The sequence below is a fragment of the Canis aureus genome, chromosome 1, assembly GCF_053574225.1.
Source record: "Canis aureus isolate CA01 chromosome 1, VMU_Caureus_v.1.0, whole genome shotgun sequence".
In the NCBI taxonomy this organism is placed as follows: Eukaryota; Metazoa; Chordata; class Mammalia; order Carnivora; family Canidae; genus Canis; species Canis aureus.
The window spans coordinates 15551384-15567014 of record NC_135611.1 but is presented as its reverse complement, the minus strand read 5'-3'; the positions used below and the strand labels follow the sequence as shown (position 1 = coordinate 15567014).

The window sequence follows — 15631 nt, the reverse complement described above, 5'->3', positions numbered from 1 at the left end:
CAAACATACTATATATATTGATAGGTGCTGTCAGATGAGTGGATCATCATCATCGAATCAGTGGCTTAGCAGCCAGAGGCTGACTCAGGTAGAGCCCATTGTTAAACCCTAACTTTTTTTAAACCTTTATTTGCTGAGCCTAGGTGCCAAACATTGGCACCTTGCTGCTTCCTGGATTGCCTTGGTGTTCCTGTGGACACGAAAGAAAGTCTCTCTCCAGTTCCCTCCCCACAGCAGAACACCGTGGATTAATTCTGAATTAGAGTGTAAGTGGAACAGCGTAGAATTGGGCCAAGTCCATCTCTTTCTGGAGACATCTCTATGGATGTTATGGGTTAGTAGGAAAAACAATGATTCATGTGGTTTCATTGTGGTCACACTCTCCATAGGTTTGTGTTTCTGAATTCGCACCAACACCACCCACTCCAAGGAGATCTGAAACTAGAAACATTAAGGGAAATAAGATTGAAGAATAAAGATTATGTGATGGTTAATTTTATGCGTCAATTTTATGTAGCTATGGTAGCTTGGGCAAACACTAGTCTAGATGCTGCTGTGAAGGTATTTTGTAGATGTAATTAAGATGTACAGTCAGTTGACTTTGAGTAAAGGGGATCGTTCTTGGTAATGTGGGTGGGCTCCTCCAATCAGGGGAAGGTCTTGAGAACAAACACTGAGGTTTAACTGTAGAAGGAATCCTGCCTCAAGACCTCTCTCGGGCTCCCGTCTTCTTGGGAGAGAGGATGCTGCCCAATTCTTGAATTGTTTAATAAAGCCCATTAGCTTTTCAAACTAAAACAGTGTACCTGGCATTCCGGTCTGCCCAACAGATTTCAGACTTGCCAGGCCCCATGACAATGGAGCCAATTTTTAAAAACCATTCTGTGTATGTGTGTATATGTGGCATATGTTCATATATACTATTGGTTCTGTTTCTCTGGAGAACCCTGACTGATACAGGTTTCAAGTATAGCATTTTATTTGGAATGCTATCTAAATTAAAACAATGAAGGCATTTAATAATGCTATTTTACACGATATTACACATAGCAGGACTTCTGGTTTTGTTTGGGTGCCCAGCCCCTCTCCATCAGCCCACCCACTTCACTAGAGGCTGACCTGACCCCGGCTGCAGGTGTGGTCCTGACTGGACTGAAGGTGAGATGTCCCTCTTCAACGATTGGCTCAGAAGTGATTCTGTGACTTTGGGCAAGGGCCAATGAGCTATAAGAAGAGGTTTGTTGTCAACTTCCAGTAATGTTTGTCCTCATGCTTCTAAGAGGCTTTACCGAAGTAGCATTCTCTTTCTACTATTGGAGGAGAACAAGCAATCAGCAGCCCCAGATCGGTACTGACAGCCACCCTTCAGTGGGAAATAACCTGGCTCCCTAAAGCTGCTCGTGGATCAGCTAGGCCCTAAACCTACATGGACTCTGGACTTTTTTTCAAGTATGCCAATATATTTTCTTTTAATTGTTCAAGCCAGCCTCAGGCTGGCTTCCTGTTAATTGTAGCCAAAGGACCAAGTTTTCTTGTCCTTAGTTTTCTATTTGTAAGCTGGGAGAGTAGAACTAGATCATCTCAGATCTCCTCAAGTTTTCAATATGCATGAATTGAACATTTAGGCCCTGGCAGTAAGTGTAATTGTCAGTTATTGCTTGAAGAATCTAAATATTATTGTAGGTATCTTTCTAAATCCATCTTCACTTTTAGAAACAGCAACATTTGCTTTAAGTGCTTAAAGTTTAATTTGATGCAATTTTTTCCAGTGCCTTAACCCAAGTCAACTACCATCGGCAATAATAATGACCATGTCAGGGGCTTTTATTTATTTGAGAAAGAGAGAGAGAGAGAGAACAAGCAGGGGCAGAGGCAGAAGCAGAAGCAGACTCCCCACAGAGCAGGGACCCCGATGCAGGGCTCCCATCCCAGGACCCTGTGGCTCAGGTCATGACCTGAGCCACAGGCAGATGCTTAACTGATGGTGCCACCCAGGTGTCCCTAAAAAAGATGTGTTTATTTTAGAGAGAAAGAAAGGGGGGGAGGGGGCAGAGGGAGAGAGAATCCTCAAAGAGACTCCCTACTGAGCTCGGAGCCCAACAAGGGGCTCAATTCCAGGACTTTGAGATCACGACCTGAGCCAGAACCCACTGGGCCACCCAGGTACCCCAATACCAATGAATCCTAAACCTTTGGAAAGATGTTCAGCCTCCCTCAGAGAGAGGGAAATGAAAATTAAAATGGCAGTGAGGGTGTTTCCTTACCTAAAAGACTGGCAGGTTATCAAAAAGTTTAATAATGCACTGTTTGAAGATATAAACGAATAGCAACACTCATACCAATAATGAGACTTATCACCAAATCAACAAAGACCAGGATTACAGGAAAGAGTGGAAATGGTACAACTTTCAAGAAAGACAATTTGGCATTATCTGTCAAAACTACAAACAGGGTATCCCTGGGTGGCGCAGTGGTTTGGCGCCTGCCTTTGGCCCAGGGCGCGATCCTGGAGACCCGGGATCGAATCCCACATCGGGCTCCCGGTGCATGGAGCCTGCTTCTCCCTCTGCCTGTGTCTCAGCCTCTCTCTCTCTCTCTGTGTGTGACTATCATAAATAAATAAAAATTAAAAAAAAAAAAAAGACAGAGGCAGCTCTCCATGCAGTAAAATGGAATTATCTCAAAATTCTATGTTAAATAGAAATATAAACATGAAGAACAATGAGTATTGTATGCTACTATTTATAGCATACAAACTATGCTAAACTGGGAAACTGGGAATTATCTAGGGGTTGTAACCCAGAAACTACAACACAGGGTGAGAGAGAGTTAATGTTCCACTGGATATCTTCTAAAATTTTTAACATATAAATGTACAGCAGTTATTCTAAAAGTAATAAACTTGGGGGAGAAAGTGACATTATTATTATATATACATTTCCTGATTAGCTATCATGACAGTAATCCTGAAACTAAATTACCACGCTTGTATTTTTGGATAAATGATAATTAATGATCAGATATAAAACAATGATTTGGTACATTTGTTCTCATTTCCCCTTCTGTCTAAATAAGGGCAGTAGAAAAAGGATCTTGCATTAGGGAAAGAAAATGAATCTTATCTATAACATTACAAAAGTTAGTTTGCTCGGCATTTGGCTTTTCCACACATTTTGCCCCTAAAGTGCCTTATCTAGATGCCTTCTATTTTTTTTTCTCTAGATGCCTTCTAATCCAGTGTCCTATCATTCACTCATAGCCACTCATTCGACAGATATTTACTAAATGCCTTCAGTGTGCCAGACATTGGGGCTGCAGGAGACAAAGCCACTAACTGTCATCTCTATGAGCTCAGTCTGTTCACTATTGTCATCCTTCAGGGCAGATGGGAAGACTGATGCTATAATCAATAAACGGAGAGTGACAGGTCCTAAAATATGGAGAACACACTAGCAGAAAAGATCACCATCATCTGGAAAAGAGGACAGCGAGAATTCACAGAGAACACTGTTGGTCCACAATAGCGGACCAAATCATTCTAGAAGGAATCTTTTCCACTAGAGGATTTCCATGACCCAGGAAGGGCTTATTTTAGGAAGAAAAATAAGAAGGAAGGGGGAAGAGAATAACAAAGAAAAGAATGGACCAAGCTGACAAAATAATGCAGGAGAAATAACCTCCAAGCCTGGGGTTAATACATTCATTGATTCATCCACCTGTTTAACACCTGTTTGCTGAGAGCTTACTATGTGCCAGGCTGAATCAGAGGTAAACAACAAGAAAAGCTAACACACAAGAAAGATAGATAATAAATCACTAAATGTATACTGTACTGGCAGGACTATAATAACTACTATGAATAAAGGAAAGCAGGATAAGGTTATAGAGTGATGGGCCACCATTTTAGATGGATGGTGAGGAGATGCTGAGCACAGATTTGAAAGAAGTGAGAAAGCCCTATGGGTACTTGGCAAAAGAGTTTTCTAGAGAGGGGAAAGAGGCCCAGTGTGGAAATGTACTTAGGAATTTGAAGAGCCAAGAGGCAAAAATGAGCGACTGTCCTCGTTGAGTTTAGAAGAACATAGCTGGGGTGCCCGGGTGGCTCAGCAGTTGAGCTTCTGCCTTCTGCCCGGGGTGTGATCCTGGAGACCCCAGATTGAGTCCCACATCGGGCTCCCTGCAGGGATCCTGCTTCTCCCTCTGCCTGTGTCTCTGCCTCTCTCTGTGTGTCTATCACGAATAAATAACTAAAATCTTAAAGAGAGAGAGAGAGAGAGAGAGAGAGAAACATAGCTGACGCACAATGTCAGAGTTTCTTCCAGAAAACGCACCCAACAGTTAACATAACTCCGCACAGTCCTGGATCTTTAAAGCAAAAATGGCAACTCCCTACATGAGTTGACACTTACAAACTGCCCTCTGACCAAAACACACCCCCACCCCATGATCCCTGACCCTTGAATTTTCTTCTACAGGAAGCAACATTTGGCATCCATATTCTTAGCTGAGCTTCAAAATGTAAAATGCCTTAGAAAGACAATGAACAGATCTGAATTCATACTAAGGTAAAAATTACCATGATCTTAAATAAATAAATAAATAAATAACCATGAGAGGATATTTCTGTGAGCAGTATAGCTTTCTAAATTCAGGGAGGGCAGAACGTTGAAAAAATTAAACACATATAACACAAAGACTGTGAGCCCCCAGATCAAGCTTCGGCTGCTGCACTATCTTCTCTCAGACAACTGCTGAGCAGAAATATTCTTTCTCCCCAGAGAGAAAAAAAGGTATTTCTGTTAAGCTTACCATAGCTTGTTAGAAATATCCCTTAGGGACTGACAGCTCCCTTTGGAGTCTAATTATACATTCACCCAGTGGTGTTCTGATCTGAATTTAGCTACCTGGGAAATACCTAAGAAGGGAATGCCATTTGCAGGCAGCTGCACTAATGGCATGGTGTAAATTAATAAATGTATCCTGTTCTATATAATTCCAGTTCTGATGAATTTTGCAAGTGTGGTAGAGCCTAAGATTCAACTCTGAAACAACCTAATGAACATATGGCAGTGTCCCTGGAATTCTAATCTGTGAGCTCCTTGTTTAGACCTCACTCTTCTAGAACCTCTCCAGATTCAATAGCTAAGGAAATTGACTTTCTGGTTGTAGACCATGGAAGGAAGAATCCATTCATTCCACAAAGGGCGCAAGAGTAAGCAGACACTCTGTGCCAGGTGCAGGACTTCTAAGGGAAAACGAGATCTACTTCTTTCCGGGTGAGACCATCCATGTCCAGCAGTTAAGCAGAGGGGGATGGAGACCCCAGGGCTGAGTCCCATCCCTCAGACTGGTTGTCAAAGGGCAGGGAGGGAGCTCTCCCAACCTCAGGCTCCAAGGCGGGAAAAGGACTCCCTGTGCCTTATCCACTACCCCCATGAGACACACATTGAAAGGAGGTTTCAGAAATAGGGAGCAGGTATGCTTTGGGGCGTTCAAAAAGAAAAAATAACACTTGGATGACACTTGATGTTGGAAGTCAGAGAGGCAATAAAGAGGGACAACAGGAATGGACTCGATTGAACAGCTGATCTCAAAATCAAAATTCATATAGAGACTGTCTTTATATATATAAAATTGCTCCAGTGAAAACAATCCAACTTTGGGGAGTCACCATGGATATAATACTTCCTTGGTTAACTGCAAAGGGATAGCTCTGTTGGAATAAAAACAAAACTGACAGTTCCACCTGCCCTGAACAGTGTTATCGAGAGATAGGTTATTCAAAGCACAACTTAAAGTCACCTCAGAATTATAAGCTAAACAAATTTAATGCTAATTATAGGTTTAGTATAGTTAGCATATTAGAAATGAGTCAAATTGATGATATGGTAAAGTTATATTTTTAGTAAACATATACAAGCGCTCTAGAACACATTTGTACCTATTTTATAATCAATATAGAGTACATTTATGTGTATTTTATGACCTCTAGTATAATTTTACTACTCATATGATTATACCAAAGGTTTATAGATATTGTGGCTTTACATGTATTATATATTCTTAGTTTGGTCCATAATTTCTTTGGAACAAGAATATAACCTCCAAATCATTTAAGATCGACCCTGTCTTCGCAATAATCTGCTTTATGGCGTTGTGTCCAGGGTCACAGAGCAAAAACTGAGCCCTGACCATTTACTGTACTTTTACATAATATTTGATCTATTATTATAATAAAATGGTTGGAATTGTTGGCTGGGTTCTCCGTGAACCTACAAAATTTGAACTTTACAAAATTACGCACCATGGATGTTTTCCAAAGTTTATATTTTCCAAGATGTAAATGTTCAATTAATGTTCGATCCTATTAATGTTTCAAATGTTCAGTTAATGACTTGGGGCTGAGATGGACATTTCTACAGTCCACCATAGGAAGAAGAAGCTATAATGAGTAGTTATAGGAAGGAAAGGTGAGTAGAGAACACACTTGACTTGCCGCTCCACTACCCACCTGGATCAGTAGCTTACACAAAAGCTGATTGAGCCAAACTTTTCCCATCATCGCTTGCCCAGTATGCTGCCCCCTAATGCCTGTCTCCTTACAGTGCCCCTAGGAGCTTGATGCTCTGCTCAGCCCATGTCATGCCTTTGCAGCCATTGATGAAAGATGTGAGTTGAAGACAGAAATAATTCTGAAATATATACCAAATCCATCCCCCAACTCCTACATGATTTGCATTTTCATGATTGCAACAATCTAAAAGCCTACCCTCCTGGTATTATGGGCTGAATTGTGTCTTTCCAAAATTCATATGCAGATGTTGACTGTAGATGAGGACTTTAAGGTGGTGATTAAGTAAAAATAAGGTCATTGGGGAATGCCTGGGTGATTCTGTGGTTGAGCATCTGCCTTTGGCTCTTCGCATTGGGCTCTTTGCAGGGAGTCGGCTTCTCCCTTTGCCTATGTCTCTGCCTCTGTGTGTATGTGTGTCTCTCATGAATAAATAAATAAAATATTTTTAAAAATAAGGTTATTGGGATGGGCCCTAATCCAATATGACTGTTGTCCTTATAAGGAGAAAAGAGTTGGACTCAAACACACAGAGAGACCATGTGAAGACACAGAGAGAAGATCACCATCTACAAGTCACAGGGAGAAGCCTCAGAAGACATCAACCCTCCCAACACCTCAATTTAGAATTTTGGCCCCAGAACTGTGAAAAAAAGTATTTTGGTTGTTCAAACCATCCAGCCTGTGATGCTGTGTTACATCAGCCCTAGAAACCAATATACTTGGGTAAACGTGAATAAATTGATACTAATTGATGTGGAGAACGAAGGCAAAAGAAATGCAGAAAAAATTAAATTTCTTTACAACTTGCAGCTCACTGACAAGTCCTTGGGACAAGCAGAGTGATGACCTTCCTCCAGGGGCTCAGTTGCCTCAATGTTAATGCTTTGCTAGGGGTAAAAGGCAATCTTAGCTTGACATTAGTCCGAACTCCAGGATCCTCTAAGTCTACTTTAACATATAAAAAAATCCCTTTGGAAACTTCCTTTTGTCTCTATCCATCCCCCAAGATATATGTTGGCAATCATCCTCCAAACATAGGGCCCACTGATCTACATCTGAAGGGTCTCATCACTAATGTTTTACTAGACAGTGGTAGATGACCATATCTCACCAGCAGCTAGCCCCTCAAGGTCCTGGAAGCCTTGTTTCCAAATTTCTTAAAGACTTAAACTATTCCTGACCCCCTCCCAACTTGAAAGTATATAACCAGTTACTCGTCACAATCCCAGGGCAATTCTTTCCACCCATGAGTCCTGTCCTCGTGCTTTAATAAAAACACTTTTTTTTTTTTTTTGCACAGAAGATGTCTCAGGAAATCTTGACCATTCGTTCCTGGACCCCAACATTATTTCATCCCATTAATCATTAGTATGAGGTACAGGATAATGTCCTATGTCCTTAGCATGAGCTAGCAGGCCTCTTCAGGCTGACCTGGCTCTCCAGTCCCTCTGATCATGTTCCCCAATGTGTCCCCACACTTCAGTTGGAGCAAGCCTTTCATCTTCCCTAACTACAAAAGTAGTCTCACCCCTTCCAGCCCACACTATCCCATCCATCCTTCAATGCTGCCAAATTCTCCTACACATAAAAAGGAGGCCATCAGACTCCATTGTTCCTACTAAGCCTTAAGTCTCCCAGAAACATTTCCATTGTTATGAGCAGAGGCTGGTTTACCCAAGTGAATCTCTTTTTTTTTTTTTAATTTTTATTTATTTATGATAGCCCCAGGCTTCTTGTTGCCCCTGGGTCTTCTCATAGCTCTTCCATCTGCCTCAAATGCTCTTTACTTTCTTCTCTGACTAACAGAGAGGAAATATCCTAACATTCTTCGAAGCTTTGTTCAAACACTGCTGAGTCCTCTGGACCACGCCAGCCCCTATCTCTACTGTCATACCACCGTGTGTCATTGCTTGGTTTCACAGGATGCAAAGTCCAACATGGAGATTTGTGTGCAGATGGTTTATAAGGGAGGGCTCTCAGTGTTGCTCCCTATGGGGAAGCAGGAGAAGCAGGATTGGGCAGAAAGACCAGTCAAGATGTGATACAAATTGTGATAAGAAATATATATTTGTTCTTTGTCCCTGTTTCTGGCACAGAGCTCCTAAAACCCTTGCAATTTCCGGAGTGAAGAAGGCAATAAAGGTGCTTCTGTTATGTTAATGAGGTGACTTTGGACCACCAAGGGGTGGGGACTGGTTGCCAAGGGAACCAGAGATGGACAGAAGGTTGAAACTTCCAGTCCCTCCTCCTGATTTCTGGAGAGATAAGAGGGGCTGAAGGTTGAATTGATCCCTTATGGTCAAAGATTGAATCAATCATGCCTTTTAATTAAGCTTCTATAAGAACCCAAAGGGTTAGGTTCCGAAAGCTCCCATGTTGGTGACTACACGGAAGTATGAGAGTCATGTGCCCAGAGGGAGGCTAGAGGCTCCAGGCCCTTTCCCCATGCCTGCCCTCTGCATCTCTTCCATCTGGCTGTTTCTGAGTTATAGTCTTTAATAATAAACTGGTGATCGGATGAGTAAATGGGTTTCCAGAGTTCTGTGAGCTCCTTTAGTGAATTAATCAAACCCAAGGTGGAGTATGGGAACCTCTAGTTAGTCAATTGGAAGCACAGGTAACAGGTTGGACTTGTGATTGGCATCTGAAGGAGGGGGTGGGGACAGGCTTGTAGAACTGAACCCTTAACCGGTGGAATCTGATGCTATCTCCCAGGAGATAGTGTCAGAACTGAGTGAAGTTGTAGGGTGCCCAGCTGGTATCAGAGCATTACCTGTTGGTTTGGGGGGAATCCCTCACACACTGGAATTGGGTGTCAGAACCCCTCCACCAGCCCATCCAGTCAGAGCCCCAGCCCATCTTATGGGGACTTCTGGAGCTAATCATCCCTTTAGAATTATTCTAACTCGGCCCAAGATAGCCAGGCCTTAGATTCCCAGATGGATCACATTGGTCATTGGCTATAGGACAGAGAAAGGGCACAATCTTGGGTTTCGTATTGGTGTGTCACAAATTTCCACAAACTCCTCAACTGAAAACACCACAAATTTATCACCTCACAGTTTCGGTAAATCAGGAATCCGGGAATAGCCTGACTAGGTCCTCTGCTTAGGGTCTCCCCAGCTGAGGTCAGGGTGTTGGCCGGGCTGCTGTTCTCCTCTGGGGTCTGACGGTCTTCTAAGGTCACTCGGGCTGAGGGCAGAACTCATTCCTTGCCCCTGTGGGACTGAGACCCGAGCCTACTTGCCAGTGGCCAGCCGGGCGGCTCCTGCTCCTCGAGGCCCTCCTCCTCCGTTGCTCGGCCGGTGACCCCATGGGCTTCGCCGTGTGGCTGTTCCTCCTTCCAGGCCAGCCCAGGCACCTCTCTCGGACTCCAGTTCCCCTCGGGGAGCTACAGCGAGATGGCCTGTCGTGCCCGCCATCTAACGGGGCCTCCTCAAGAGAGACAGGACCCCGCCATGTTCGCAGGCCTGCCCGCGCCAGGGAAGTGGGCGCCCCAGGCCCTCCCCGCCGGGCCTGCATGGAAGTAGAGGTTCTTAACTGTTATTAAATCAGCTGTTTTATGTTATTTATATAGTTTACCACAATTAAAAAAAAAAAAAAGATGTGGGTGCATGAAAGAGCTTACAGAAAAGGAGGAAGTTTCTGGATGCATGGGGCTGGGGGCTCCGGGCAGCCTCGAGTCTCGGAAGCGGCTGACAGCTGAGGGCTGGGCCCCGAGGCCCCACAGGAGGGGGTCAGAAGCTCACTGGGTGTGACTCCCCCTGCGCTCCCTCTGGTGTGGGGGGAGGCTGAACCTTCTGGACGGCCTGCTGTCCCCAGCTTGCCAGGACTTGTGGGTGTGCATAGTGTCTCTGTGGTTAAGGTAACACTCGCTCCTGTGACGGGGAAACCCTGACACGTCAGCTTTCTTCTCACTGCCGCTCAGTTGGCCTGGGGGTCTGGCGGGCAGCCATCCCCACAGGCCAGTTAGAGACTCGGGCTCCCTATGGCGCAGGCCCGTCGCCCTCTAGACAGCAGGGTTCTTGTTTCAAGCCAGTATAACAGAGAGAGAGAGAGAGACAGAGAGAGAGAGAGGAGAAGACACCCATGTCTGTGGGGAAGTGACATACTTCGCTTCCACTCCTATCCCACAGGTGACAATTCGTCCTGGGGTCCCACCTGGAAACCAGGAGAGCCAGGTGCCGCAGACCCTGGCTGGGGATGGCCTCCCACCATTGTACACTGTTGGGGGAGAGTGGGACTGCTGGGTGGCAGAATGGACTGTCTCTGCCATGTTCCTTTTGTCCCATCCATGTCCAGTTCTGACTCTAGGCCCTCCAGGGGCCTCGAGTCAAGATTCAGCCTCCCACCAGCATACCCGGGAGCTTCAACGCCTTCCCTTCTTCTTTCCCTTCTTACAAATTCACCTTATCAGTTCTGCTTCTGAATTCTGAAAACCCCAGGAGTTTGTCACGGTCAATCTAACAAACAAACAAACAAACAAAGCTCGGGGTGTGGAATGATGGGGAAGAGGAGCAGAATGGGCCACTGGTCTGTATTTGCCATGTGTGAGGAGGATGCGTCCTGTGGGAGGAACACACCCTGATGAACATCCACTCCCTATAGGACTCGGTGGCGAAACCAGAGGACAGCAGGACACACGGGTGCTGTGACGAGCTCTCCACACCCCGGGGAAGATGGACTTTTCAATACAATTACAAGGCAGTGTGAAACCCACCAAAATGGAGGTTTAGAAAGGCCGGCAAGTCCTTGGGGGCAGCAGGCTCTGCCTTTGTCCAGAGTCGTGCAATGCTTCTCCTAGGAGGCCACGCTCAAGCTGAAGATACAACTGTGCAAAGAGTCAAAAGATGCAAAGAATCCAAGCGTCCAACCACAGATGAATGAATAAACAAAATGTGGTACAGACACTTGATGGAACACTATTCAGCCTAGAAAGGAAGGAAAAATCCTGAGACGTGTTATAACATTGGGTGAACCTAAAATACGTTATGCCCAGTCATAAGAGGACAAATATTGTGTGATTTCACTTAAATAAAAATACCTAGAATAGGCAAATCCATAGAGACAGAAAATGGATCTGAGGTTACCAGGGGCCGGGGCAAGAGAGAACAGGGATTTATTGTTTAATGTGCACAGAGGGGCAGCCCCGGTGGTGCAGCGGTTTAATGCCGCCTGCAGCCCAGGGCGTGATCCTGGAGACCCTGGATGGAGTCCCACGTCAGGCTCTCTGTATGATGCCTGCTTCTCCCTCTGCCTGTGTCTCTGCCTCTCTCTCTCTCTGTCTCTATGAATAAATAAATAAAATTAAAAAAAAAACATTTTCCTAAAAAAAATAATAATGGGCACAGAGTTTCTGATGAAAAAGTTTAGAAAACAGGTAGTGGCCGTGGTTGCAGGACCTTGGGAATGGAACTCATTCCACTGAATAATATACTTTAAAATGGCAAGTTTTATGTTATTTATATAGTTTACCACAATTAAAAAAAAAGATGTGGGTGCATGAAAGAGCTTGCAGAAAAGGAGGAAGTTTCTGGATGACCTCTATTTTTAAACATTGAAAGTCTAATTAAAGATCAATTGGGTCCCTGGCTACAGCCCACAGCTTCTTTTTTTCTAAATTAAAGAGAAGGATTGACGAGGAACATCGGAAAAAGGAGCCGTTCTCGGAAATTCATCCACAGACCAGCTCGGGTGAGATGTCGCCTTCTTTTTACAGGGTTCGCCAATTGTGGGAAGAGAAAAGCCTTGTGTGCTTTAACTATGATTTCCTTTTAAATGTTCTTTTCACTAGGCAATAGTCCATTAAATTAGATTTAATTAAAGTTGAATTGATTGATGGACTAAGACTTCATAGTCTCTCCAAAGACAACATAGGTTTGTGTCATTGATCCAAAAAACCCTCACATTTTGGCAACCACGTGGCACAATGATTTATTTCTATGGTAAAAGGAGGCAATCCTATTGATCCAAAGAAACATCCCTTCAGTTGTTCCTACGTAGTAGAGGTTCTTAACTGTTATTAAATCAGCTGTTCATTGGCTGACACATCACAAATTGAAACTACACACACAAATCACAGGGCTGAACTTGAAAAGCCAGACCTGTTTTTCTTGTGCAGTGGAAACTAGAAATGGGATTTCATTCTGCTGAGGTTATCACATGGAAATAAAAAAAAATGCAAAAACATTCCTCCTTTTAAAAATAATAAAAGGCATAAATCATCTCGACAGCTGACCATTACACTGCAATATTCCAGTGAATTTTGCACTAACAAGAAGCTGAATTAGATTAATAACTGTGCATTCTCCTAAATATTTCAAGGAAATTAATTTAGCTCTTCATATGTCTGAACATAATATTTCCAAAATGCTTTGGAAATATTAACTACCTGATTCTTATCACCGAAAAAACATTTCCTTTACACCTTTTTGCACATGGGGGATTTTCTATGCAATTCAAACTGATAGATTATATAATTTAAAAATGTAGTTTTCCTATTAAAAAGACAACTTAGAACTTGCTTATTTAAGCAGCAAGCAGCATTGACTTTTTTTTAAGTTGGATTATTTCTGGTTATAAAAATGCAGGGAGGTCTTATTTCATACAAAGGATGCATCTCAGAAAACCTTGTGTAATTCGAACCTGCATAATTCAAGAACGATTTTCTCAAAGGAATAAATATAAAATAAGACAGATGTGTTCTCAGAGCACATTTACAAGTTGTAACAGATTTTTGCTTTAAACCCGCTTTTCCTGCTCCCAACGTTATATCTAATATTTCAGAATGTCATCTCCCACGTTAACTGCACCATGTTTCATTGTGGTTGTTTGCCCTTCTTCTTGGCATCTTATCACATATAACTTCCCTTCAAAAGCTATTGATTTGGGGGCACATTTTTCAGTGCAAGTACTTTCATCGCTATTTTATGAATACTTAAGTGACATTGTTATGGGTCGTAAAAATATTTTACATGATAATAACAGTGAATGCTAAAATAATAACATAATAGTAAAACAAAACAAAACAAAAACAACTCACTTGTAGGAGTTCCATTGCACATAAAAAACCAGCATGGTTGAGAGGTTGCTGCAAAGCCAGGTTGGTATATCTGTTTGTCACCTAAAGTGGCAAGTCATGTTATAATAGTGTAAACAAGCTTTGCAATATTCATTCTGCCCACCTGCTTTGAAATTACAGGATTCTTGACAACGTTTTAAACATTTGATTTACCTTTGTACATGAATTAAGATTTTATTGCTATTTTTATTCTCATGTTTTCAAGTTTATATACTCCCCAGGGCTGGTTCGCCCCCAGAGGATGGGGGTGGGAGCCAAAGAAATTGGGAAAGGAATATTGCACTGAAGCCCAGGATGGCCAGTGAACATATTCAGAAGATGGAAGGAGGATTTCATCTCAGATCATGTCCACAAAGCAGGAGTAAAGATCGCTCAGAACCCATATTCACCCCTAGCACTTTCTCCTATATCTCTGAGAAGGGTGGTGGATTTAGGGTGGAATAAAGAAGTCTGTGTTTGTTTTAGTTGCTGCTGCCCAACTGAGAGGGTGAAGGCCTTCCTTCTGAGGCCAGCCTGCAACACCTGTGTCTGCAAGGGATGCTGCTCATCCCCCAGGGGGTCCCTCTGCTTAGGTGGCTGTGAACAGCAAATGAATAAATGGAGGGCAGCAGAACCAATAATCTAGGTATTAGGGGGCTTCTGTAGTTTGAAGAAAACATATTATTCTTTTTTAAACGGAAGAACAAAGATAGAGTTGCCACCAGAAGTGAAAATAGACTAGAGTACTTTTAAATAAACTTATAATTTATTATTCCACTACTAAGAACTACATTTTCTGAAATTATGATGTACTTTTCCCCCTCCTTTTTTTATGCCTTATTTCTTCCATTATTACTATAACATATACGATTTTTTTAAAGATTTTATTTATTTATTTATTTATTTATTTATTTATTTATGAGAGACACAGAGGGAGAGGCAGAGACATAGACAGAGAGAGAAGCAGGCTCTCCCCAGGGAGTCCAATGCGGGGCTGGATCCCAGGACCCTGGGATCGCAACCTGAGCCAAAGGCAGACACTCAACCACTGAGCCACCCACGCATCCATAACATATACCATTTTTCATTCTATTAAAAAAAACTTACTTAGAAGCATTTTTCATGTCATTATTTCAAAGCCTTCCAAAACACAGTTGGAATGGCTGATTCCTAACCCAACATTTGCCTGTTGTCCTCTATTGATGAGTATTTAGACTGTTTGAGAAAATCAACATTGTAAATATATTCTCCAAGTGTAGAGAATATTCAGAATTTTTCTATTTTTCTAAAATCACAATATGATTTTTATTTTTAAAATTTTAAATAAGATTTATTTATTTATTTGAGAGAGAGAGAGAGAGAACATGCAAGGAGAGGAACAGAAGGAGAGGGACAAGCAGACTCTGCACTGAGTGCACAGCCTGATGTGGGTGCTGAGACCATGACCTGAGCTGGACACTTAACTGACTGAGCCAACCACATGCCTCCTATAATGTAATTTTTAAATTCATAAATTAAAGAGTTTGCTGTACTCTATCACTAAATTCTTAAATTGCCTATAATTTTCAGACCCTGATGATCCAACAGTAACTAAATAACATCCCTTATGCAGCTTATATTCTAAAAGTTTGCCAAGACAGAGGGAAAAGAGATGAAAAAACAAAACAAATATCAAACAAATGTATAAATCAGGTAGTAGGAAGTGCTATGGAAAAAAAAAGAAGAAGAAGAAAGGTACACAATGCCAGAACCTAAAAGACATTTGAGTAGAGAGCTGAGGGAAATGAAGGAATTTATTGGCACAAATATGTGGGGGGAAAGTACTGCTGTTATAGAGGGCAGCAGATGCAAAGACCCTGAGGCAGGGGTTTGCTTAGAGAGTTGAAGGAATAGCAAGAAGAACGGGAACACCCAAAATAGTATTACAGCTGGAAGAGTGGTTGTGAATGTTATTAGAGAGAGAGAGTGGACATGTGGGGGGAAGATAGTCTAGGTGT

The 15631-nt window shown here is 42.6% G+C and overlaps 1 long non-coding RNA gene across 1 annotated transcript; it reads left to right on the top strand.

The window, feature by feature from the left end:
• Window positions 1-1295: 1295 nt before the first annotated feature.
• LOC144280464 (uncharacterized) lies at window positions 1296-7335 on the top strand. The gene is made up of 4 exons (XR_013348878.1): window positions 1296-1449; window positions 4476-4565; window positions 5170-5276; window positions 7077-7335. It is a non-coding gene; the product is annotated as an uncharacterized LOC144280464 (long non-coding RNA).
• Window positions 7336-15631: the final 8296 nt, after the last annotated feature.